Raw genomic sequence first — 24,063 nt, 5'->3', positions numbered from 1 at the left:
AGGAAGCATCCTGCAAGCAACTATTAGAGATCAGATTCCGAGGTTACACAGGTCTAGATTCATACCCGGGTCCTCACTATGGCCTTGTGTCGTTAGGCCAGTTATTTGACCTCTTTAAAACTTAGCGGCCTTACTTGTAAAATAAAAATCGTAACAGTATATATGAAGATACTTTATTGCTAATGTCCAGAGTAGTTATAATTATACCCATTTTGTGGATGAAAAAACTGAAATCCTGAGAAGTTAAATGACTTCAAATCATTCAACATTTTATTTATTGTACTACTGTGGGCCAGACATCGTTCTACCTACTGGGGCTACAGCACAGAGAAAGTCCAAGAAGATCAGTTATAGAATGTGTCCTTTTACTGAAGGGACTCAGGAGAAAGGCAAGTAACAGATACACAAGAGTTTCAGATAACAATCAGTACAGTGTGATTGAAAGTCAAGAGGAGGGGCACTAAAGAAAGGTCTATTTGAGCTTAGTCCAGGGCGATGATAAGGAGCAACCTACCAATGACAATTCTAAGTCATGCAAAGGCAGGTAGGCAAGAAAGAGCTACTTACCATTGAAAAACAAAAAGGAGGCCAGTGTGTTCCTAGCATTGTGAGCAGGAAGAAGAGTGGTAAATGGGTCAGAGCAGGTATACAGGGCCAGGTAATAGAACCTTTTAAGCCATGTCCAAGGTTTATTTATTTATTTATTTATTTAACTGGAGTATCAAGGGTTTGTATTTTATTTTAAAAATAATATGAAGCTTACAAGTGAAATCTGATTCCCATTTTTAAAAAGATGCTGGTTTTGGAATGGAGAGTGGACTAAGGGGAAGAGAGCAAAAAAAAAATAGAACAGTTAGGAGGCAATTGCAGTAGTCCAGGTGAGTGATGATGGTCACCTTGAAAGAATAATTGATTAACTTGTGGTCACAGGGCCAGAAAATTACAAACCAAAAAATTTAAAAAAAGTATCTTCTGACTCTTCTACTTTGGCACAAAAATTTCAAGATTCTTTGATTCTGAAAATTTATTCTTGTGTTATGAGAATGTTTGCCAGTTTTTTTTTTTTTTTATCTGTAACGACCTTAGTTCTTACACTAGATTGTCATCTCTATTACGTTAAAACGTGTCATATTTTAAATTCCTTACAGCATAGACTCAAACCCCATGCAAATGTTAATGTCACTGAAACCAACAAAGCATTCCCTTTGACTATTCTTTTTTCCAGGCAACCCTTCAATATATCAACAGGTAGCAGCATAAATTTGTCAATAATAATGTCTTTGTTTTGGATTTTTGCTTATAATTAATTGCAAATGAAATTACTCTTTTCCAAGGTACAGTAATCTTGATAGCAGTAGAACAGTGTTGACTGCAGTTCTTAATGAGCCTGAATATGCTTGTGATGTTGCATAAATCATTCTGATAAATAATGCTAAGTAATGGCTTCTACCATGAATGAAATGCGGACACCTTGGGCAAGGCTAGTGCAGCCCTTTCCTGGAGGTAGAGATGTTTATTTCAAACTTAAAACATCAGGGACTGGACTGATATCTCAGACTTGGCACATTTAATTTGTAATATCATTTTTTAGCAACAAATAATTGGATCTTATGAACCCTTTCTAGTTACCTATCAGATCAGATCAGATCAGTCGCTCAGTTGTGTCCAACTCTTTGCGACCTCATGAATCACAGCACGCCAGGCCTCCCTGTCCATCACCAACTCCTGGAGTTCACTGAGACTCCCGTCCATCAAGTCAGTGATGCCATCCAGCCATCTCATCCTCTGTCGTCCCCTTCTCCTCCTGCCCCCAATCCCTCCCAGCATCAGAGTCTTTTCCAATGAGTCAACTCTTTGCATGAGGTGGCCAAAGTACTGGAGTTTCAGTTTTAGCATCATTCCTTTCAAAGAAATCCCAAGGCTGATCTCCTTCAGAATGGACTGGTTGGATCTCCTTGCAGTCCAAGGGACTCTCAAGAGTCTTCTCCAACACCACAGTTCAAAAGCCATCAATTCTTCGGTGCTCAGCCTTCTTCACAGTCCAACTCTCACATCCATACATGACCACAGGAAGAACAATAGCCTTGACTAGATGGACCTTTGTTGGCAAAATAATGTGTCTGCTTTTGATGCTATCTAGGTTGGTCATAACTTTCCTTCCAAGGAGTAAGCGTCTTTTAATTTCATGGGTGCAGTCACCATCTGTAGTGATTTTGGAGCCCAGAAAAATAAAGTCTGACACTGTTTCCACTGTTTCCCCATCTATTTCCCAGAAAGTGATGGGACCGGATGCCATGATCTTCGTTTTCTGAATGTTGAGCTTTAAGCCAACTTTTTCACTCTCCACTTTCACTTTCATCAAGAGACTTTTTGGTTCCTCTTCACTTTCTGCCATAAGGGTGGTGTCATCTGCATATCTGAGGTTATTGATATTTCTCCCGGCAATCTCGATTCCAGTTTGTGTTTCTTCCAGTCCAGCATTTCTCATCATGTACTCTGCATATAAGTTAAATAAGCAGGGTGACAATATACAGCCTTGACGTACTCCTTTTCCTATCTGGAACCAGTCTGTTGTTCCATGTCCAGTTCTAACTGTTGCTTCCTGACCTGCATATAGGTTTCTCAAGAGGCAGGTCAGGTGGTCTGGTATTCCCATCTCTTTCAGAATTTTCCACAGTTTATTGTGATCCACACAGTCAAAGGCTTTGGCATAGTCAATAAAGCAGAAATAGATGTTTTTCTGGAACTCTCTTGCTTTTTCCATGATCCAGCGGATGTTGGCAATTTGTTCTCTGGTTCCTCTGCCTTTTCTAAAACCAGCTTGAACATCAGGAAGTTCACGGTTCATGTATTGCTGAAGCCTGGCTTGGAGAATTTTGAGCATTACTTTACTAGCGTGTGAGATGAGTGCAATTGTGCGGTAGTTTGAGCCTTCTTTGGCATTGCCTTTCTTTGGGATTGGAATGAAAACTGACGTTTTCCAGTCCTGTGGCCACTGCTGAGTTTTCCAAATTTGCTGGCATATTGAGTGCAGCACTTTCACAGCATCATCTTTCAGGATTTGGAATAGCTCAACTGGAATTACATCACCTCCGCTAGCTTTGTTCGTAGTGATGCTTTCTAAGGCCCACTTGACTTCACATTCCAGGATGTCTGGCTCTAGGTCAGTGATCACACCATCGTGATTATCTGGGTCGTGAAGATCTTTTTTGTACAGTTCTTCTGTGTATTCTTGCCATCTCTTCTTAATATCTTCTGCTTCTGTTAGGTCCATACCATTTCTGTCCTTTATCGAGCCCATCTTTGCATGAAATGTTCCTTTGGTATCTCTGATTTTCTTGAAGAGATCCCTAGTCTTTCCCATTCTGTTGTTTTCCTCTATTTCTTTGCATTGATCGCTGAAGAAGGCTTTCTTATCTCTTCTTGCTTGATCATGTCCAATTTTACATAGTAGGTAAAATAGTAGGTTATTTTTCATACAAACCATTTAGGAGGGGTGACAGTTGAGTGAAATAGGTGAAGGTAGGAAAAGAAGGAAAAATGGGGAAAAAAATGGTTTGATAGTCATGATGTTTTCTTATCCGATTATTGGTTTTTTAGGCTTTCTGAAGATTCAAAGATTATAAAGATGTATTGTTTTTAAAATTTGGTTTGTAATTACATTTTTTAGTATCTTTACTATGTGTTTAGTATGTTTACTGTGTTCATTATGTTTTCCATTTAGTGCAGGATAGTGGCATAACGTTCTCTCAGTAAGTCTGAATATGCTAGTTTCTTACTTCCTGGCAGCTTCCTTTAACTAACATATTTGAAAGCCTACTCCATTTAAAAGGTCTTGAATAAGTTTATATGATTGACAGTTAAGGTGAAATGAAAACAGAAGTCATTTATCAGTAAAAGCCATTTTTTTTCAAGTAATGGTTTTCAAGATCAGTGCCAGCCTCATGGGTTTGTGAACTGTGCAGTCAGTCACACAGGGCCTTGCTCTTAAACAGGCCCCTTACTTAGTTGGACCATGTACTTAGTTTAATGCTCTGCTGTCACTATCTTGAAATTGTTAATAATTTTTTTTTTTTAACAAGGAGCTTTATATTTTCATTTTGTAGTAACCCCTTCCCCCAGATTGATTATATCTCAGATGGCCTGACTGACATTTTGACATAATTCAGGCTAGGGTTCAGTCAGCCTACCTAGAGTGAGCAGAAGTTAAAGATAAGAGATAAGGCAAAAAGCAAATGCAGGTCTTCTGAGAATAGTCAGATTGTATGAAATAAGATCAAGCAAAAATTCATATTCCTTACAATGACCCCTAAGATTCTAAGACCCTACCTGCTTCTCTGACTTCATTTTTCTCTCCCCATCCGCCATGATACTGCCACACTCTTTTTGTTCTGTAAACTCTCCAAACTTTTTGCTGCCTTGATACCTGTTCTCCACCTGGAATTCTGGGTCCCTGTTTTTCTCCTGGCTCATCTATTATGTGGATCTTAGCTGGAATTTAAATTAAATCTCCTGTCTAGTCACATATGATCTGTTACCTTTCGGTATCTGAAACTAGCTCATGTTGTTTCCATTTTTATTATCTCCCAATGAAACATGTATATGCCATAAAAGCAGAGGCCTTGGCTTATTAGGCATACTGTCATAAGCATTTAGGACAAGGGGTACATAGGATTGCATTGCTTACCAAGCAGAGGGCAGTCAGTCTCAGGAAACTTGTGTGAGCAGTAAGCTGTTGGTCTAATTATCTCCTTTCAAGAAGCCTAGAACTGCTTCTTTGAAGCAATTATCTGTTGTTTCCCACTGGTTTGGGCTGTGGCTTGCATGTTGCTATCCTTGCAACTTCAAGACAAATGAGTTGCATTGCTGATGGGCTTCAGTTCAGTTCAGTTGCAAAGTTGTGTCCGACTCCTTGCGATCCCATGGACTGCAGCATGCCAGGCCTCCCTGTCCATCACCAACTCTCGGAGTTTACTCACACTCATGTCCATTGAATCAGTGAGACCATCCAACCATCTCATCCTCTGTCGTCCCCTTCTCCTGCCTTCAATCTTTGCCAGCATCAGAGTCTTCAGCTCTTCACATCAGGTGGCCAAAATATTGGAGTTTCAGCTTCAGCATCAGTCCTTCCAATGAATATTCAGGACTGATTTCCTTTAGGATGCACTGGTTGGATCTCCTTGCAGATCAGGGGACTCTCAAGAGTCTTCTCCAACACGACAGTTCAAAAGCATCAATTCTTCAGTGTTCAGCTTTCTTTATAGTCCAGCTCTCACATCCATACATGACTACTGGGAAAACCATAGCTTTAACTAGGTGGACCTTTGTTAGCAAAGTAATGTCTCTGCTTTTAAGTAAGCAGAGGTTACTAGGTTGGTCATAACTTTTCTACCAAGAAGCAAGTGTCTTTTAATTTCACGGCTGCAGTGATTTTGGAGCCCCCCAAAATAAAGTCTGTCACTGTTTACGTGTTTCCCCATCTATTTGCCATGAAGTGATGGGACTGGATGCCATGATCTTAGTTTTCTGAATGTTGAGCTTTAAGCCAACTTTTTCACTCCCCTCTTTTACTTTCATCAAGAGGCTCTTTAGTTCTTCACTTTCTGCCATAAGAGTGGTGTCATCTGCATATCTGAGGTTATTGGTATTTCTCCCAGAAATCTTGATTCCAGCTTGTGCTTCATCCAGCCCAATGATTCTCATGGTGTACTCTGCATATAAGTTAAATAAGCAGGGTGACAATTTACAGCCTTGCTGCTGCTGTTAAGTCGCTTCAGTTGTGTCTGACTCTGTGTGACCCCATAGACGGTGGCCCACCAGGCTCCGCCGTCCCTGGGATTCTCCAGGCAAGAACACTGGAGTGGGTTGCCATTTCCGTCTCCAGTGCATGAAAGTGAAAAGTGAAAGTGAAGTCACTCAGTCATGTCTGACTCTTAGCGACCCCATGGACTGCAGCCTACCAGGCTCCTCCATCCATGGGATGTTCCAGGCAAGAGTACTGGAGTGGGGTGCCATTGCCTTCTCTGATACAGCCTTGACATACTCCTTTCCCCATTTGGAACCAGTCTGTTGTTCCATGTCCAGTTCTAACTGTTGCTTGCCGGGGTCCAGCCCTGGCTGATCCAGGGTATTCGAAGGAGAGACGGCGTAGGCGAAGATCAGGAAACAATTGCTTAATTAAACGTTAATTAAGGATATAAAGAGTAATAGAATGAGGATAGCTCAGTGAGGAAATTTAGTGGAGAAAAGCGGCTGAAATAAGGATAGCTCAGTAGGAAAATTCAGTGAAGAAAAGAGGCTGAATAAAATTCCAAAGCAGGGAATTAACGTCACCTACGAATGCCACAGGCGTCCTCCTGTTCTCCCGAAGGAGAGGAGACACTAAGACCTCCCCGGTCGGATCTTAGAAGCCCAGGAAAATTAGTAGGCTTGACAAGCTTCCCCGCCTCAGAGGAAAAATTCAGCCAGAAGGTGAAAGAAAGAATGACATGGGGAGACCAAATTTCGGTGAACAAAAAAGGGGTGTACTTTATTTTTCAAAGTAGTTTATACCTTAAGTTGTGCATAGAGGATAATGGGGGAAGGGGTGGAGTCATGCAAGGACAGCAGTTCCTGGTTCTAATCGAAGCCAGGCTTTCAAACTTATATGCAAAAGTTCAGGTGATTTACATCATCTTCTGGCCAGGAGGCCTGTTAACATTTTAAGAAACTTATTTTTCTCTAAAAGTGATTATTCCAAAGTCAGGTGATTATTCTAAAGTCAGGCGCCAGCCTCCAAAAAGCATTGGATAGAGTTGCATTCCTGTAGGGCAAAGGTGAGGTGGGCTCAATCAAGAAAAGAATTAACTCAAGCATCCAAGGTTACAAACATTGAGGCTACTACTTAGATTTCTATACACCCATTATATCAATCAATACAGTGCCAAGGACACAGTAGGTAAGGGGTATGGAGACTTAGCAGCAAACATTGGCCCAATAAGTGAAAAACCCTTCACCAATACAATTTCTAATCAATCTTTTAACTACTCAAAGGAATCTGTGTTTAGACAGTTTAGAACATCTCCTGCCTCTCACAGTTGGGAGGCTCTGAACAATCACATGTGGCCGGAAAAACCTATTCAGGCAGGCTAGAGGATTTCCAAAGGAGTTTGTAGGTTTAAACACTGTCATACCCAAGAATTATTAACTGGAGCTGTAAGGTAACTCTTTTTTCAGAGAGAGGTAGTGGGGGACAGCCCCCCGTAAAGTCAGAGGTGTAGGTGAAAGCACAAAGCAGAAAGTAGGCAGACTCTGGTTTTGGGGGTAGATGCTCGAGAATTTCCAGGGAGACTCCTGAGGCTTGATCCCGCCTTTGCGTATGCCAAGCCTCCTTCCTCAAGACCTTTGCCAGGGGCAGAGCTTGCTCCCTGCAGTTGCTTCTTGACCTGCATACAGATTTCTCAGGAGGCAGGTAAGGTGGTCTGGTATTCCCATCTCTTTCAGAATTTTACATAGTTTATTGTGATCCACACAGTCAAAGGCTTTGGCATAGTCAATAAAGCAGAAGTAGATGTTTTTCTGGAACTCTGTTTTTCAATGATCCAGCAGATGTTTGCAATTTGTTCTCTGGTTCCTCTGCCTTTTCTGAATACAGCTTGAACATCTGGAAGTTCACAGTTCATGTAGTGTTGAATCCTGGCTTGGAGAATTTTGAGGATTACTTTACTAGCATGTGAGATGAGTGCAATTGTGTGGTAGTTTGAGCATTCTTTGGCATTGCCTTTCTTTGGGATTGGAATGAAAACTGACCTTTTCCAGTCCTGTGGCCACTGCTGAGTTTTCCAAATTTGCTGGCATATTGAGTGCAGCATTTTCACAGCATCATCTTTTAGGATTTGAAATAGCTCAACTGAATTCCATCACCTCCACTAGCTTTGTTTGTAGTGATGCTTCCTAAGGCCCACTTCACTTCACATTCCAGGATGTCTGGCTCTTCATGAGTGATCACATCATCGTCGTGATTATCTGGGTCATGAAGATCTTTTTGGTACAGTTCTTCTGTGTATTCTTGCCATCTCTTCTTAATATCTTCTGCTTCTGTTAGGTCCATACTATTTCTGTCCTTTATTGTGCCCATCTTCGCATTAAAGGTTCCCTTGGCATCTCTAATCATCTTGAGGAGATCTCTAGTCTTTCCCATTCTGTTGTTTTCTCTATTTCTTTGCACTGATTACTGAGGAAGGCTTTTCTTATCTCTTATTTCTTATCTTTGGAACTCTGCATTCAAATGGGTATATCTTTCCTTTTCTCCTTTGCTTTTTGCTTCTTTTCTTTTCTCAGCTATTTGTAAGGCCTCCTCAGACAGCCATTTTGCTCTTTTGCATTTCTTTTTCTTCGGGATGTTCTTGCTCCCTATCTCCTCAATGTCACAAACCTCCGTCCATAGTTCATCAGGCACTCTGTCAGATCTAGTCCCTTAAATCTATGTGTCACTTCCATTGTATAATCATAAGTGATTTGATTTAGATCATACCTGAATGGTCTAGTGGTTTTCTCCACTTTCTTCAATATAAATCTGAATTTGGCAATAAGGAGTTCATAATCTGAGCCACAGTCATGTCCCAGTCATGTTTTTGCTGAATGTATAGAGCTTCTCTATCTTTGGCCATCTCTTTAGATTCCATATATATGTGTCAGTATGTGATATTTATATTTGTTTCTGACTTACTCACTCTGTTTAATAGACACTAGGTTGCGATCTGGATTCCTTTTATTTATTTTTCTTCTCTTATTGCCCTAGCTAGGACTTCAAAAACTATGTTGAATCATAGTGGTGAGAGTGGATATCCTTGTCTTGTTCCTGATCTTTGGAGGAATGCTTTCAGTTTTTCATTGAAAACTGAGAATAATTTTTTGCTGTGGGATTTTCATATGTAGCCTTTACTCTGTTGAGGTAGGTTCTTTCTGTGCCAATTTTTTGAAGTGTTTTTATCATAAATAGATGCTGAATTTTGTCCAAGGTTTTCTCTGCATCTGTTGAGATGATCATATGGTTTTTATCTTTAAATTTGTTAATATGGTGTATTACTTTGATTGATTTGCATATATTGAGGAATCCTTGCATCCCTGGAATAAACCCGACTTGATCACGGTGGATGAACTTTTTAATTTATTATTGAATTCTGTTTGCTAGAATTTTGTTGAGGATTCTGGCATTTATGTTCATTAGTGATATTGGCCTGTGATTTCCTTATTTGGTGTTGTCTTGGCTTGGTTTTGGTATGAGGGTGATTGTGGTTTCTTAGAATGAGTTTACAAGTATTCCTTCCTCTGCAATTTTTTGGAAGAGTTTCAGACAAATAGGCATTCACTCTTCTCTAAATGTTTGATGGAATTCCCCTATGAACCTATCTGGTCCTGGGCTTTTGTATTTGGGGAGAGTTTTGATCTCTGTTTCGATTTCAGTGTTTGTAATTGGATTGTTCAAAGTTTCGTTTTCTTCCTGGTTCAGTCTTTGGAGGTTGACCTTTTCTAAGAATCTGTTCATTTCCTCTAGGTTGTCCATTTTACTAGCATATAGTTGCTTATAATGTTCTCTTATGATCTTTTGTATTTCTGTGTTTTCTGTTGTAACCTCTCCTTTTTCATTTTTAATTTTGTTGATTTGATTTTTCTCCCTTTGTTCCTCGATGAGTCTGGCTAGTGGTTTGTCAGTTTTGTCTGTCTTCTCAAAGAACCAGCTTTTACTTTTATTAATCTTTGCTATTGTTTCTTTCATTTCTTTTTCATATATTTCTGCTCTGATCGTTATGATTTCTTTCCTTCTGCTGACTTTGGGGTGTTTTTATTCTTCTTTCTCCAGCTGCTTTGGATTTAGAGTTAGGTTGTCTATTCGATGCTTTTCTTGTTTCTTGAGGTATGACTGTATTGCTATAAACTTTCTTCTTAGAACTGCATTTGCTGAATCCCATAGGTTTGGGGTCAACGTGTTTTCACTGTCATTTGTTTCTAAGAATCGTTTGATTTCTTTCCTTACTTCTTCAGTATCTTCTTCATTATTTAGTAATGTATTGTTTAATCTCCTTGAGTTTGTGTTTTTTGCAGTTTTTTTTCCCCTGTAGTTGATATCTAGTCTCATAGCATTGTGATCAGAGAAGATACTTGATACAAATTCAGTTTTTGTAAATTTACTGAGGTTTGATTTGTGGCCCAAGATGTGGTCTATCCTGGAGAATGTTCATGTGCACTTGAGAAGAAAGTGTACTCTTCTGCATTTGGATGGCAAGTCCTAAAGATATCAGTTAGGTTCGTTTGGTCTGATATTTCATTTAAGGTGTGTATTTCCTTACTGATTTCTGTTTTGATGATCTGTCCATTGGTGTAAGTGGGGTGTTAAAGTCCCCTACTGTTACTGTGTTGCTGTCGATTTCCCCTCTTATGCCTGTTACTGCTTGCCTTAGGTGTTGCGGTACTCCTACGGGTGCATAAATATTTACAACTGTTATGTCTTCTTCGTGGATTGATCCCTTGATCATTATGTAGTGTCCTTCCTTGTCTCTTATAATATTCTTTAAAGTCTATTTTGTCTGAAATAAAGATTGCCACTCAGCTTTCTCTTGGTTTCCATTCACATGGAATATCTTTTTCCATCCTTTTACTTTCAGTCTGTATGTGTCTTTGGGTCTGAAGTGGGTCTCCTGTAAGCAGCATATATTTGAGTCTTATTTTTTTATCCATTCAGTCAATCTGTATCTTTTGGTTGGTGCATTTAATCCATTTACATTTGAGGTGATTATTGATACATATGTACCTATTGGCATTTTCTTGATTGTTTTGGGTTTGTTTTAATAGGTCTTTCCTTTCTCTTGTGTTTACTGGCTGTGCAAGTCCCTTTAGTATTTGTTGCAAGACTGATTTGGTGGTGATGAATTCTCTTAACTTTTGCTTGTCTGTAAAGCTTTTGAATTCTCCATAAATTTTAAATGAGATCTTTACCATCTGCCAGCAATCTTGATTCCAGCTTATGATTCATCCAGACCAGTATTTCACATGATGTGCCCTGCATATAAGTTAAACAACCCTAGGATTATATAAATAGCTAATGCTGTCTCAAAGAATTTCTGCTGTCAGTTGTACAAATAATTGTCACAATTTCTAAATGCTGTTATTTCTTTGTGTGTGTGTGTGTGTGTGTGATGACACATAATACTGAATCTGTAGGTCTAACTTTACAACAAGGAATGTTTACATTTTTAATATTAGTTGAGTGAATTATGTGTGCTCATTTGTGTCCAACTCTCTGTGGCCTCCTCAACTGTAGCTCACTGGGCTCCTCTTCCGTGGAAATTTCCAGGCAAAGAATACTGCAGTGGGTTAATTTGTAGGGCCAAAAAATAACCTTTAAAGGTATAAATGATCTTGTTATTCAAGGGGGCAGAGTAGGTAGGTGGCTGCTCAAAGTCACATGCTCCTAGGCAGCAGAAATAGAACTTAAACTTGTATGTCTTAACTTTTAGTCCAGACTTTCTCCAATGCACTGCATTTCTAAACAGAATCAGTGGCAAGAAGAATTCCACATTTCTTTTTAAAGAGACTGGTAATTTCAGGCTGTTGGTATTATGAGTCTCTTTGACTAGTCATTTCTTTTGAAATTATAGCAGAAAAAGATATGTTTTGTTTATTTGTGTGTGTGTACTGAGTCATGTCCAAATCTTTGTGACCCAATGGACTGTAGCCCATGAGGCTCCTCTGCCCATGGCAAAGATTACCAGAGTGGGTTGCCATTTCCTCCATGGGATCTTCCTGACCCAGGGATTGAACCTGAATCTCTTGTATCTCCTGCATTGGCAGGCGGACTCTTTACCACTAGTGCCACTGGGAAAGCCCTTATTTATTCGTATTTATTTTTACTACTTGCCAAGTTGCTTACAACACAGTAATCATAAGACATTATTTAAAGGATATAGCCAATTTTATTTAGCAAACACCAGATCTATGTTATTTTCTCTTTCAGCTTTAAAATTTGCTGGTACTTTAACAAATGTAAATAAAAGAATGACTTAAAAGGGGGATTCATGTTGATGTATGGCAAAACCAATACAATATTGTAAAGTAATTAGCCTCTAATTAAAATAAATTTAAATTAAAAAAAATAAAAATAAATAAAAAGAAAAATAACTTTAAAGAGGGATGACTAGAAGGAACCTATCTTGAATACCAAACCTAAGAATTAATTTTTAAAATATTTTTTCTTTATTATCAAAATAATACAGCAAAATATATATCCTCATCATTTAATATTCAGAAAATAATAATTTAAAGACAAAACTTAAAAATAGCTGATTTTAAAAATAAACTTATCAGTCATTATTATTTACATTTTAGTTATATTTTTCCATAACTGTGATTTTAAATGATGAAATTATTCTGTCCATTTTGTTTTTACACAGCTATTGTTTTTCACATAATAGTGTATTGGGAACTTCTTTCCAAGTCAACAAACCGGAAGGAATGGATCTGCATGATCATTTTTTATGATTATCTAGTATTCTTGTATGTGGGTATATTCTAAATTATTTAACCAATTATAAGTTTTTACATTTTTAGGTGGTTTCTGATGTTTTGTCATTATTAACTAGTCTATGATGATATTCACGAGCTATTATATTTTTGCATGCTTCCTGGATCACGACTTGCCACCTGTAGAGTTTTAAAGAGACTTTGTGTCTTGCTTTCATAGACAAACTCTGGATTTCCTACCATTACTAATATCCTGTTTCCCCAAATGCCCTCATTAAGATGTTTCTTCTTTCTCATCTTTCCTAATCCGTTTTTTCTCTTATTGTTCATAATTGTTCTTTAAATGTGCTAAATTTGGAGGTATATTTTACAGGTACTAAAAGCCACTTTAGTACTTTAAAATGTGCTAAATGCTTTTGAGGTATATTTTACAAGTACTAAAAGCCACACTTACCTAACTTTCTTAGATGTTTCTGACCTCAGCCAAATCTTTTTCAGTTCAGTTCAGTTGCTCAGTCGTGTACGACTCTTTGCAACCCAGTGAATCACAGCATGCCAGGCCTCCCTGTCCATCACCAACTCCTGGAGTTCACCCAAACTCATGTGCATTGAGTCAGTGATACCATCAAGCCATCTCATCCTCTGTTGTCCCCTTCTCCTCCTGCCCCCAATCCCTCCCAGCATCAGGGTCTTTTCCAATGAGTCAACTCTTTGCATGAGGTGGCCAAAGTACTGGAGTTTCAGCTTCAGCAACATTCCCTCCAAAGAAATCCCAAGGCTGATCTCCTTCAGAATGGACTGGTTGGATCTCCTTGCAGTCCAAGGGACTCTCAGGAGTCTTCTCCAACAGTACAGTTCAAAAGCATCAATTCTCTAGTGCTCAGCTTTCTTCACAGTCCAACTCTCACATCCATACATGACCACAGGAAGAACCATAGCCTTGACTAGATGGACCTTTGTTGGCAAAGTAATGTCTCTGCTTTTGAATATGCTATCTAGGTTGGTCATAACTTTCCTTCCAAGGAGTAAGCGTCTTTTAATTTCATGGCTGCAGTCGCCATCTGCAGTGATTTTGGAGCCCAAAAAATAAAGTCTGACACTGTTTCCCCTGTTTCCCCATCTATTTCCCATGAAGTGATGGGACCAGATACCATAATTTTCGTTTTTTGAATATTGAGCTTTAAGCCAACTTTTTCACTCTCCACTTTCACTTTCATCAAGAGGCTTTTGAGTTCCCCTTCACTTTCTGCCATAAGGGTGGTGTCATCTGTATATCTGAGGTTATTGATATTTCTCCTGGCAATCTTGATTCCAGCTTGTGCTTCTTCCAGCCCAGCGTTTCTCATGATGTACTCTGCATATAAGTTAAATAAGCAGGGTGATAATATACAGCCTTGATGTACTCCTTTTCCTATTTGGAATCAGTCTGTTGTTCCATGTCCAGTTCTAACTGTTGTTTCCTGACCTGCATACAAATTTCTCAAGAGGCAGGTCAGGTGGTCTGGTATTCCCATCTCTTTCAGAATTTTCCACAGTTTATTGTGATCCACACAGTCAAAGGCTTTGGCATAATCAATAAAGCAGAAATAGATGTTTTTCTGGAACTCTCTTGCTTTTTCCATGATCCAGCGGATGTTGGCAATTTGATCTCTGGTTCCTCTGCCTTTTCTAAAACCAGCTTGAACATCTGGAAGTTCATGGTTCACGTATTGCTGAAGCCTGGCTTGGAGAATTTTGAGCATTACTGTACTAGTGTGTGAGATGAGTGCAATTGTGCGGTAGTTTGAGCCTTCTTTGGCATTGCCTTTCTTTGGGATTGGAATGAAAACTGACCTTTTCCAGTCCTGTGGCCACTGCTGAGTTTTCTAAATTTGCTGGCATATTGAGTGCAGCACTTTCACAGCATCATCTTTCAGGATTTGAAAGAGCTCAACTGGAATTCCATCACCTCCACTTAGTTGAACATAAAATCAGGAAATGCCCTGTATGTCCTGTCTGGAATCTGGTTACTTAATGTAGTGTGTGGACCTGAAAGAACAATTTATGCCCTTGGAAAGGCTAACAATGAGTGCTCTTTCTTATGGAAAAGCCTCCTTCATCTCCTTTTTTCTTAAGTCTTAAAACATAAGCATAAACTCTCACACTCAATAATCGACTAAAGATCCTGAGTCACTTGATTGAAACAATCTGGTGAGTCTTCAAAGACATTTAAATGTATATCCCCTCAGTAGCTTCTGTTGAAACACCTTTCTCATGTGATTTTTAATTATTTATATATTTATTTTTGTGGTTTTATTTGTTTATTTACTTATGGCTACATTGGGTCTTCATTGCTGTGTGTGGGCTTTCTGTAGTTACAGCCAGTGAGGGCTACTCTAGTTGAGGCATTCAGGCTTCTCAGTGTGGTGCTTTCTCTTATTGCCTAGTGCAGGCTCTAGGTTGCAAGCGCTTCAGTAGTTCTGGTGCACAGGTTTCGTTGCCCCTCAGCACATGAGATCTTCTTGGATCAGGGATTACACCTATGTCTTTTGCAATGACAGGTGGATTCTTAATCACTGGACCACCAGGGAAGCCCCCCCAGTGCTTTTTAAAATAATGATGGTGATGGTAATGAAGTAGGAGGCGAAATAGTGGAGAGGGAAGAGATTGTTTGGTTTTGGATTCAGTATTAAGCCAATACATCTTTCCTCCACTGTTACTACATCTTGTCCTTTGTCTATTTCCTTTTGGTTATCTTTTCACTTTAGGGGAACAATTAAAAGACTTTAGGGTTCTTTGGCAATATTGCTTGTTACGAAATTTGAAGTAGGTATAAAAATTTATTGAGGTGGAGGAATTAGGTTCCTGCTCATAAAGCTCCTATGAGTCTATTCTAGAAGTGTTATTTTAGTCTTTGTAATAATAAATCAGTAAGTCTTTTTTTCTTTAATTATAGTACCATGCCATACTTTATTTTTTGAGTATATTCTTTTTTTTAAATTGGAGAATGATTCCTTTAAAATATTTTATTGGTTTCTGCCATACAACAATGCAAGACTTCCAATTAATTAGTTGTCTATAAGTTGTATGTGTACATGTATTGAAGTGCTAAATAAGGTGCACTTGGATATAAATCCACATATTGCAGTTACATAGATTTCAACGAAAATCTAACATATTAATTATGCCTGTTATTCCTTCAACTGGTTTATTAGTAACATTTACAAAAAGACATTTGGTAATTTCCTAGTTGTCCAGTGGTTAGGACTCTATTCTTTCACTGCCATGGGTGAAGTTTCAGTTTCTGGTCAAGCTGTGAGGAGAAGCCAAAAGTTAAAAATAAAATAAAGACATTAAATCACATGGTAGAATTTGGGATGAAATAAATTGTTTTCTAAAAGGTACTTTTCTAGGTATTCCAAAACCAGTTTTTTACCTTTACAAAATAATAGGTGTTTTAAAAGGCGTTAAATGAATATCAAAAATGACTAAGAATTAAACAAATCAGAAATAGGCTTCCCAGATGGCAACAGTCATGAAGAATTGGCTTCCCAGGTGATGCTAGTGGTAAAGAACCTGCCTGTCAATCCCTGGTTCATTCCAGTGTTCTTGCCTGGAGAATCCTGTGGACAGAGGAGCCTGGTGGACAGTCCATGTGGTCACAGAGAGTAGGACAGAACTGAAGCGACTTAGCATGCACACACGCCAATGCAGGAGACTTAAGAGATGTAAGTTGATTCTTGGGTTGGGAAGATCCCCTGGAGTAGGGCATGGCAATCTACTCCATTATTCTTGCCTGGAGAATCCCCTGGAATGAGGAGCCTAGTAGGCTACATTGGGTCCATAGTGTCACAACAAGTCAGATATGACTAAAGCGACATAGCAGCACACATATGAAAATAAGTTTAAAACACTGCAGTAGGTCACAAAAGAAGACTTGAACAAAAAGAAGTATGTACCAAGTTTTTTGACAGGAAAATTCAACATCAAAAAGGTGGATACAAATACTTCTTCAGTCAGTTCATGAATTTAACATGCATGAGTGTATGCTAAGTTGCTTCAGTCATGTCCAACTCTTTGTGACCCTTTAGACTGTAATTCACCAGGCTCCTTTGTCCATGGGATTCTGCAGGCAAGATTACTGGAGGGAGTTGCCATGCCCTCCTCCAGGGGGTGTTCCCAATTGAGGGATTTAACCCACATCTCTTAATGTCTCCTGCATTGCCAGGCAAATTCTTTACCCCTAACGTGATTCCCCAACAATTAGCATTAAAAAAAAAAAAAGGAGATTTAGATGTTAATGTATAAAAACACCAAAAATAGCCAGGGAGGCTTGATTGAAAAAGAGCAGTAAGGAGGGATTGGTCTTACCAGACATAAAAATATAATCTCCATCATTAAGATAAAATAGCATGGTATGTGAATATGTAGACTAACAAATGGGCCAGAATAAAAAGTCAGTTGTAGATCTAAATGCTTATGAGATTTGATGTATGATAAAGGTTGCAAGTGGGCCTTAGAAAGCATCACTACGAACAAAGCTAGTAGAGGTGATGGAATTCCAGTTGAGCTCTTTCAAGTCCTGAAAGATGATGTTATGAAAGTGCTGCACTCAATATGCCAGCAAATTTGGAAAACTCAGCAGTTGCCACAAGACTGGAAAAGGTCAGTTTTCATTCCAATCCCAAAGAAAGGCAATGCCAAAGAAGGCTCAAACTACCACACAATTGCACTCATCTCACACGCTAGTACAGTAATGCTCAAAATTCTCCAAGCCAGACTTCAGCAATACATGAACCATGAACTTCCAGATGTTCAAGCTGGTTTTAGAAAAGGCAGAGGAACCAGAGAACAAATTGCCAACATCTGCTGGATCATGGAAAAAGCAAGAGAGTTCCAGAAAAACATCTATTTCTGCTTTATTGACTATGCCAAAGCCTTTGACTGTGTGGATCACAATAAACTGTGGAAAATTCTGAAAGAGATGGGAATACCAGACCACCTGACCTGCCTCTTGAGAAACCTATATGCAGGTCAGGAAACAACAGTTAGAACTGGACATGGAGCAACAGACTGGTTCCAAATAGGAAAAGGAGTACATCAAGGCTGTATATTGTCACCCTGCTTATTTAACTTTTTTGCAGAGTACATCATGAGAAAAGCTGGGCTGGAAGAAGCACAAGCTGGAATCAAGATTGCCAGGAGAAATATCAATAACCTCAGATATGCAGATGACACCACCCTTATGGCAGAAAGTGAAGAGGAACTAAAAAGCCTCTTGATGAAGGTGAAAGAGGAGAGTGAAAAAGTTGGCTTAAATCTCAACATTCAGAAAATGAAGATCATGGCATCTAGTCCTATCACTTCATAGGAAATAGATAGGGAAACAGTGGAAACAGTGTCAGACTTTATTATTTTGGGCTCCAAAATCACTGCAGATGGTGACTGCAGCCATGAAATTAAAAGATGCTTACTCCTTGGAAGGAAAGTTATGACCAACCTAGACAGCATATTGAAAAGCAGAGATATTACTTTGCCAACAAAGGTCTGGGTAGTCAAGGCTGTAGTCAAGGTAGTCAAGGTTTTTCCAGTAGTCATATATGGATGTGAGAGTTGGACTGTGAAGAAGGCTGAGCGCCAAAGAATTGATGCTTTTGAACTGTGGTGTTGGAGAAGACTGTTGAGAGTCTCTTGGACTGCAAGGAGATTCAACCAGTCCATTCTGAAGGAGATCAGCCCTGGGATCTCTTTGGAAGGAATGATGCTAAAGCTGAAACTCCAGTACTTTGGCCACCTCATGTGAAGAGTTGACTCATTGGAAAAGACTCTGATGCTGGGAGGGATTGGGGGCAGGAGGAGAAGGGGACGACAGAGGATGAGATGGCTGGATGGCATCACTGACTCGATGGACGTGAGTCTGGGTGAACTCCGGGAGTTGGTGATGGACAGGGAGGCCTGGCATACTGCAATTCATGGGGTCACAAAGAATTGGACACGACTGAGTGTCTGAACTGAACTGAAAGTTTGCATTTCAAATCATTGGGTAAACAATAGTTTATTTAATAAATGTGTTTGTGACAACTGAGTGATCTTTTGGGGAAAGAAAAGTTGGATCTCTCTCTTATTCTGTGAACTAGTTGGATTCCAAATGGGTGAACGATTTTAGAATGAAACTATAAAAAGTACTGAAAGGAAATGTGAGAGTTTTTTTGTGACTTTGGAGTGGGGAAGGACTTACATTTGACTTAAACCAAAAATCATAAAAGAAAAGATAAATTTAGCCACAAACTTTTGCCTAAACAACAAAAAAAACCCTGTAACTATGAATGAAATAACCTCAGATATGCAGATGACACCACCCAAATGGCGGAAAGTGAAGAACTAAAGAGCCTCTTGATGAAAATGAAAGAGGAGAGTGAAAAAGTTGGCTTAAAACTCAGCATTCAGAAAACAAAGATATGGCATCCGGTCCCATCATTTCATGGGAAATAGATGGGGAAACAGTGGAAACAGTGAAAGACTTTATTTTGGGGGGCTCCAAAATCACTGCAGATGATGATTGCAGCCATGAAATTAAAAGACGCTTGCTCCTTGGAGGAAAAGCTATGACCAACCTAGGCAGCATATTAAAAAGCAGAGACATTACTTTGCCAACAAAGGTCTGTCTAGTCAAATCTATGGTATTTCCAGTAGTCATGTATGGATGTGAGATTTGCATTATAAAGAAAGCTGAGCACTGAAGAATTGATGCTTTTGAACTGTGGTGTTGGAGAAGACTCTTGAGAGTCCCTTGGACTATAGGGAGATCAAATCAGTCTATCCTAAAGGAAATCAGTCCTGAATATTCATTGGAAGTACTGATGCTGAAGCTGAAACTCCAATACTTTGGCCACCTGATGTGAAGAGCTGACTCGTTGGAAAAGACCCTGATGCTGGGAAAGATTGAATGTGGGAGGAGAAGGGAATGACCAAGGATGAGATGGTTGGATGGCATCACAGACTCAATGGACATGAGTGTGAATAAGCTCCTGAGTTGGTGATACAGGGAAGCCTGGCATGCTGCAGTGCGTGGGGTTGCAGAGGCACAAATGATTAAGTGACTGAACTGAACTGAACTGAACTGAAGAACAAAAGGAGGAAGATATGCTTGCAGTTCTTAGTGCAGACACGGGAATAATCTCCCTAGGATTTAAGAACTAGAAACTCGACAAAGAAAAGCTAACAATGAATTAAAAAAACTGGCAAAAGGAATGCACAGTTTACATAAAAAATTCTGAAACCATAAAGAAATGCTCAGCCTCACTCAGGCTACATTAAGAAACCATTTTCATCAATATGACTGTCAAATCCAAGATATATAGTATATCATATTGGTGAGAATTTGCAGTAACAGGCAACTGCTGTTGATGGAGTGGTAATTAGTACAATTCTGATATAGGGTAGTTTGGCATTTTCTGTCAGATTAGCAGGTGTATAAATTGATTTTTCTAAATTTATCTTACAAATATATTTGTACAGGTGTAATATGACCTATATATAAAGATTTTTTTATAGCATGTTTATAATAGCAAAAAATTTCAAGCAATCTAAATATCAGAAGGGAATAAATAAATACAGTCATACATAAAGTAGAATACCATACAATTGTAAAAAACAGAATTAGTATGCCATGTAAAATATATGAAAAGAATTCCAAGTTATATATTAAGTTAAAAAAAGAAACAGGTTGTATAGTAGTGCATATAGTATGCAAGGCTAACACACACTCCACAGGACCTGTCCGCATCAAGAGTCTGTATGACCTATACCCTCTGGGATTTTACAGTGCACAGCCTGAACAGCTGGATGTTTTGTGCCTGATTGTAGCTACTTTCTGTGTCAAAACAAAAGTTAAGGATTCAGAATATTTATTCATCCTTGTTTATTGTATTTAAAAGAACTAAAAGGATTCATAAGCAACTGAAATAGTGGATACGTAACTGTTTAGAGATGGTGTGGAGGTGAATAGGATGGCTGTATACATGCATGTGTGCATGCTGAGTCACTTCAGTCATGACCAGCTCTTTGCGACCTCATGGACTGTAGCCAACTGGGCTCCACAGTCCATGGGATTCTCCAGGCAAGAATACTGGAATGGGTTACCGTGCCCTCCTTCAGAGGATCTTCTCGACCAGGGGACTGAATCCACATCTTAGGTCTCCTCCTTTGGCAGGTGAGTTCTTTACCACTAGTGCCACCTGGGAAGCCCATATATTTAGATACATATGGCCTGGATAATTCCATCGGCAGAGGAGACTGGTAGGTTACAATCCATGGGGCTGCAAAGAGACACAACTGAGATTAAACATACATACACACACACACACACACACACACACACACATACACATATTTCCCCACTGCAATGTATTTACTTATTTAAATTTTAAAAATAAAAATATTTCATTATGATACTTTAATCAAGTTAACATTTAGCATAATATCTGTTAGATGTGTTTATCCCTTTGCCATTTGTTTTCTTTATTTTTAGTCTAGTAAAAAGAACTAGTTTAAGCAAGTACTGAATGTCACATCTCTGAGAATATAAATTATTAAATCTGTATTGAAACATGCATGGTAGGCAGATTTTTATCTGATGAGATTTTTAATTATATGGAATAAAACTTTTAGTGCAGTTGTGGGAGTTATATATCAAAGTAAAACTCTTAATTTTTTTTCCAAAATAGATCCATCTTCTATTTTTCTCCAGCATTTCACTTTCTCTGTTTTTGCTGACCTAACCGTTTTTGGTTATGCGTCACCAAACAAGAAAAACAAAATATTTTCTTTCAAAACATTATTGAAAGAATAGTGTTTTCTTTCTGTGTCATTAATGCTGTGAAGTTGGGGTGCTGGGGTGGAGATGTAACATTACACAAACCCCTATCAATTGAAGGTCTGCTTGCTTGTATAAAGGACAGAACAAGAGGCAAGCTAAACAGAGGGAAAGAAAAGGCATTTTAGGATTTTTAAGAATATGACAATGGATACCTTTTCATGTGGAGGCAAAAACAAAAAATAAGGCCTGCTGTTTGGATAGATAAGATTAAACCAATTTCATTATTATAAAGAAGTTTAATTTAGGTTGGTGCAAATGTAATTGCAGTTTTTTCATTTTTGAAATTTGTCATTTGGTATTGGAATACATGAAGGACAAGCTGGAATCAAGATTGCTGGGAGAAATATCAATAAGCTCATATATGCAGATAATACCACTCTAATGACAGGAAATGAAAAGGAACTAAAGACCCTCTTGATGAAAGAGGAGAGAGAAAAAGATGACTTAAAACTTAATATTCAAAAAACAAAAATCATGGCATCCGGTCCCATCACTTCATGGCAAATAGACAGGAAAAAATGAAAACAGTGACAGACTTTGTTTTCTTAGGCTCCGAAATCACTGTGGATGGTGACTGCAGCCTTGAAATTAAAAGACGCTTTCCTCCTTGGGAGAAAAGTTTTTCTTTTCTCGGACAAACCTAGACAGTGTATGAAAAAGTAGAGACATCACTTTGCCAACAAAGGTCTATCTAGTCAAAGCTATGGTTTTTCCAGTAGTCATGTACGAAATGTGAGAGTTGGATCATAAAGAAGGCTGAGTGCTGAAGAATTGATGCTTTTGTATTTTGGTGTTGGAGAAGACTCTTGAGAGTCCCTTGGCCTGCAAGGAGATCCAACCAGTCAATCCTAAAGGAAATCAGTCCTGAATATTCATTGGAAGAACTGATGCTGAAGCTGAAGCTCCAATACTTTGGCCACCTGATGTGAAGAGCCAACTCATTGGAAAAAAATCCCTGATTCTAGGAAAGATTGAGGGCAGGAGGAGGAGGGAGCAACAGAGGAGGAAATGGTTGGATGGGATCATCAACTCAGAGGACATGAGTTTGAGCAAACTCTGGGAGATGGTGAGGGACAGGGAAGCCTGGTATGCTCTAGTTCATGGGGTTACAAAGAGTCAGACATGACTGAGCTACTGAACAACAACAAATTGTAATACATTCTTAAGTAAATGTGGTTATATTTTAATACACATTTCTTTATATTTTTTTGCTAGTGACTTAATTTCTTGCTATTTATTTTATATTTATTTTAGAGTATGGAAATGATGTTAGACAAAAGCAAATATGAGCAGTTTTCTTATTCAATTTTATAAATGTGTCATAAGGCAGCAGCTCCAACTCACAACATCAACAACACATTTGGCCCAGGAACTGCTAACAGAAGTGCAGTGGTGGTTCAAGAAATTTTGCAAAGAAGACAAGAACTTTGAAGATGAAGAGCATAGTGGCTGGCCATTGAAAGTTGGCAGTGACCAACTGAGAGTCATCGTTGAAGCTGATCCTCTTACAGCTACACAAGAAATTGTCAAATAACTCAACATTGACCATTCTAAGGTCGTTGTTGAAACAAATCCATTAGAGGCAAATTGGAAAGGTGAAAAAACTCGATAAGTAGGTGCCTCAATGAGCTGACTGCAAATCAAAAAACTTGTCATTTTGAACTGTCATCTTCCTTTTCTCTGTGCAACTACAATGAACCATTTTCCAATGGGATTGTGACGTGTAACGAAAAGTGAATAGTATACAACAGCCAGCAGTGACCAGCTCAGTGGACGGACCGAGAAGCTCTAAAGCACTTTCCAAAACCAGACTTGCACCAAACAAAGGTCAGGGCCACAGTTTGTTGGTCTGCTGCCTGTCTGATGCACTACAGCTTTCTGAATTCCCATAAAACCATTACATCTGAGATGTAAGCTCAGCAAATTGATGAAATGCACCAAAAACTGCAAGGCCTGCAGCAGCTTTGATCTATAGAAAGGGCCCAATTCTGCACAACACTAGCCAACCACGCATTGCACAAGCAACACTTCAAAAGTTGAACAAATTGGATTATAAAATTTTGCCTCATCTACCATATTCACCTGACCTCTTGTCAACTGATCACCACTTCTTCAAGCATCTGAATGTTTTGCAGGCAAAACATTTCCGCAACCAGCAGGATGCAGAAAATGCTTTCCAAGAGTTTATTGAATCCCACAGCATGAATTTTTAAACTACAGAAATAAACAAACTTGTTTCTCATTGGCAAAAATGGGTTGATTGTAATGGTTCCTGTTTTGATTAATAAAATATGTGTTTGAACCTAGTTATAATGATTTGAAATTCACAGTCCAAAATCGCAATTACTTTTGTATCAACCTAACATCACTTTCGTAAAAGAGAAACAGCATATTACTACATTAACTAACACTCTTTTCCTGCTTTGTTGGAGGATGACATTTTTCCACATTAATTGGTTTTCCAGCATGCTATAGTGAAAAAAACTTGCGTTTGAAGCCAGGTAGAACTGGATTCAAATTCTGCTTTACAGCTATTTAGCATTGTGGTCATAGACAAGTCACATAGTTTCTCCATTAACTGATTTTTTTTTTTAATGTAAAATGGGTGCATATTACCCGTCTTCTGGTGCTCCTCAGAGGGTAAAATGCTCTAGTAGCATGCCTGGCTGTATTGATGTTGCGTGATGACTCCTCCATGTCCCCAGCAC

The 24,063-nt window shown here is 38.8% G+C and overlaps 1 protein-coding gene across 5 annotated transcripts in view; it reads left to right on the top strand.

Annotated features, from left to right (window-relative positions):
• The window catches only part of STXBP4 (syntaxin binding protein 4), a 232,818-nt gene that overhangs the window by 655 nt on the left and 208,100 nt on the right, over positions 1-24,063 (top strand). The window lies entirely within an intron of this gene.

The sequence above is a fragment of the Bos mutus genome, chromosome 19, assembly GCF_027580195.1.
Source record: "Bos mutus isolate GX-2022 chromosome 19, NWIPB_WYAK_1.1, whole genome shotgun sequence".
Lineage (NCBI taxonomy): Eukaryota > Metazoa > Chordata > Mammalia > Artiodactyla > Bovidae > Bos > Bos mutus.
This window is presented reverse-complemented; position numbering and strand designations above follow the sequence as displayed.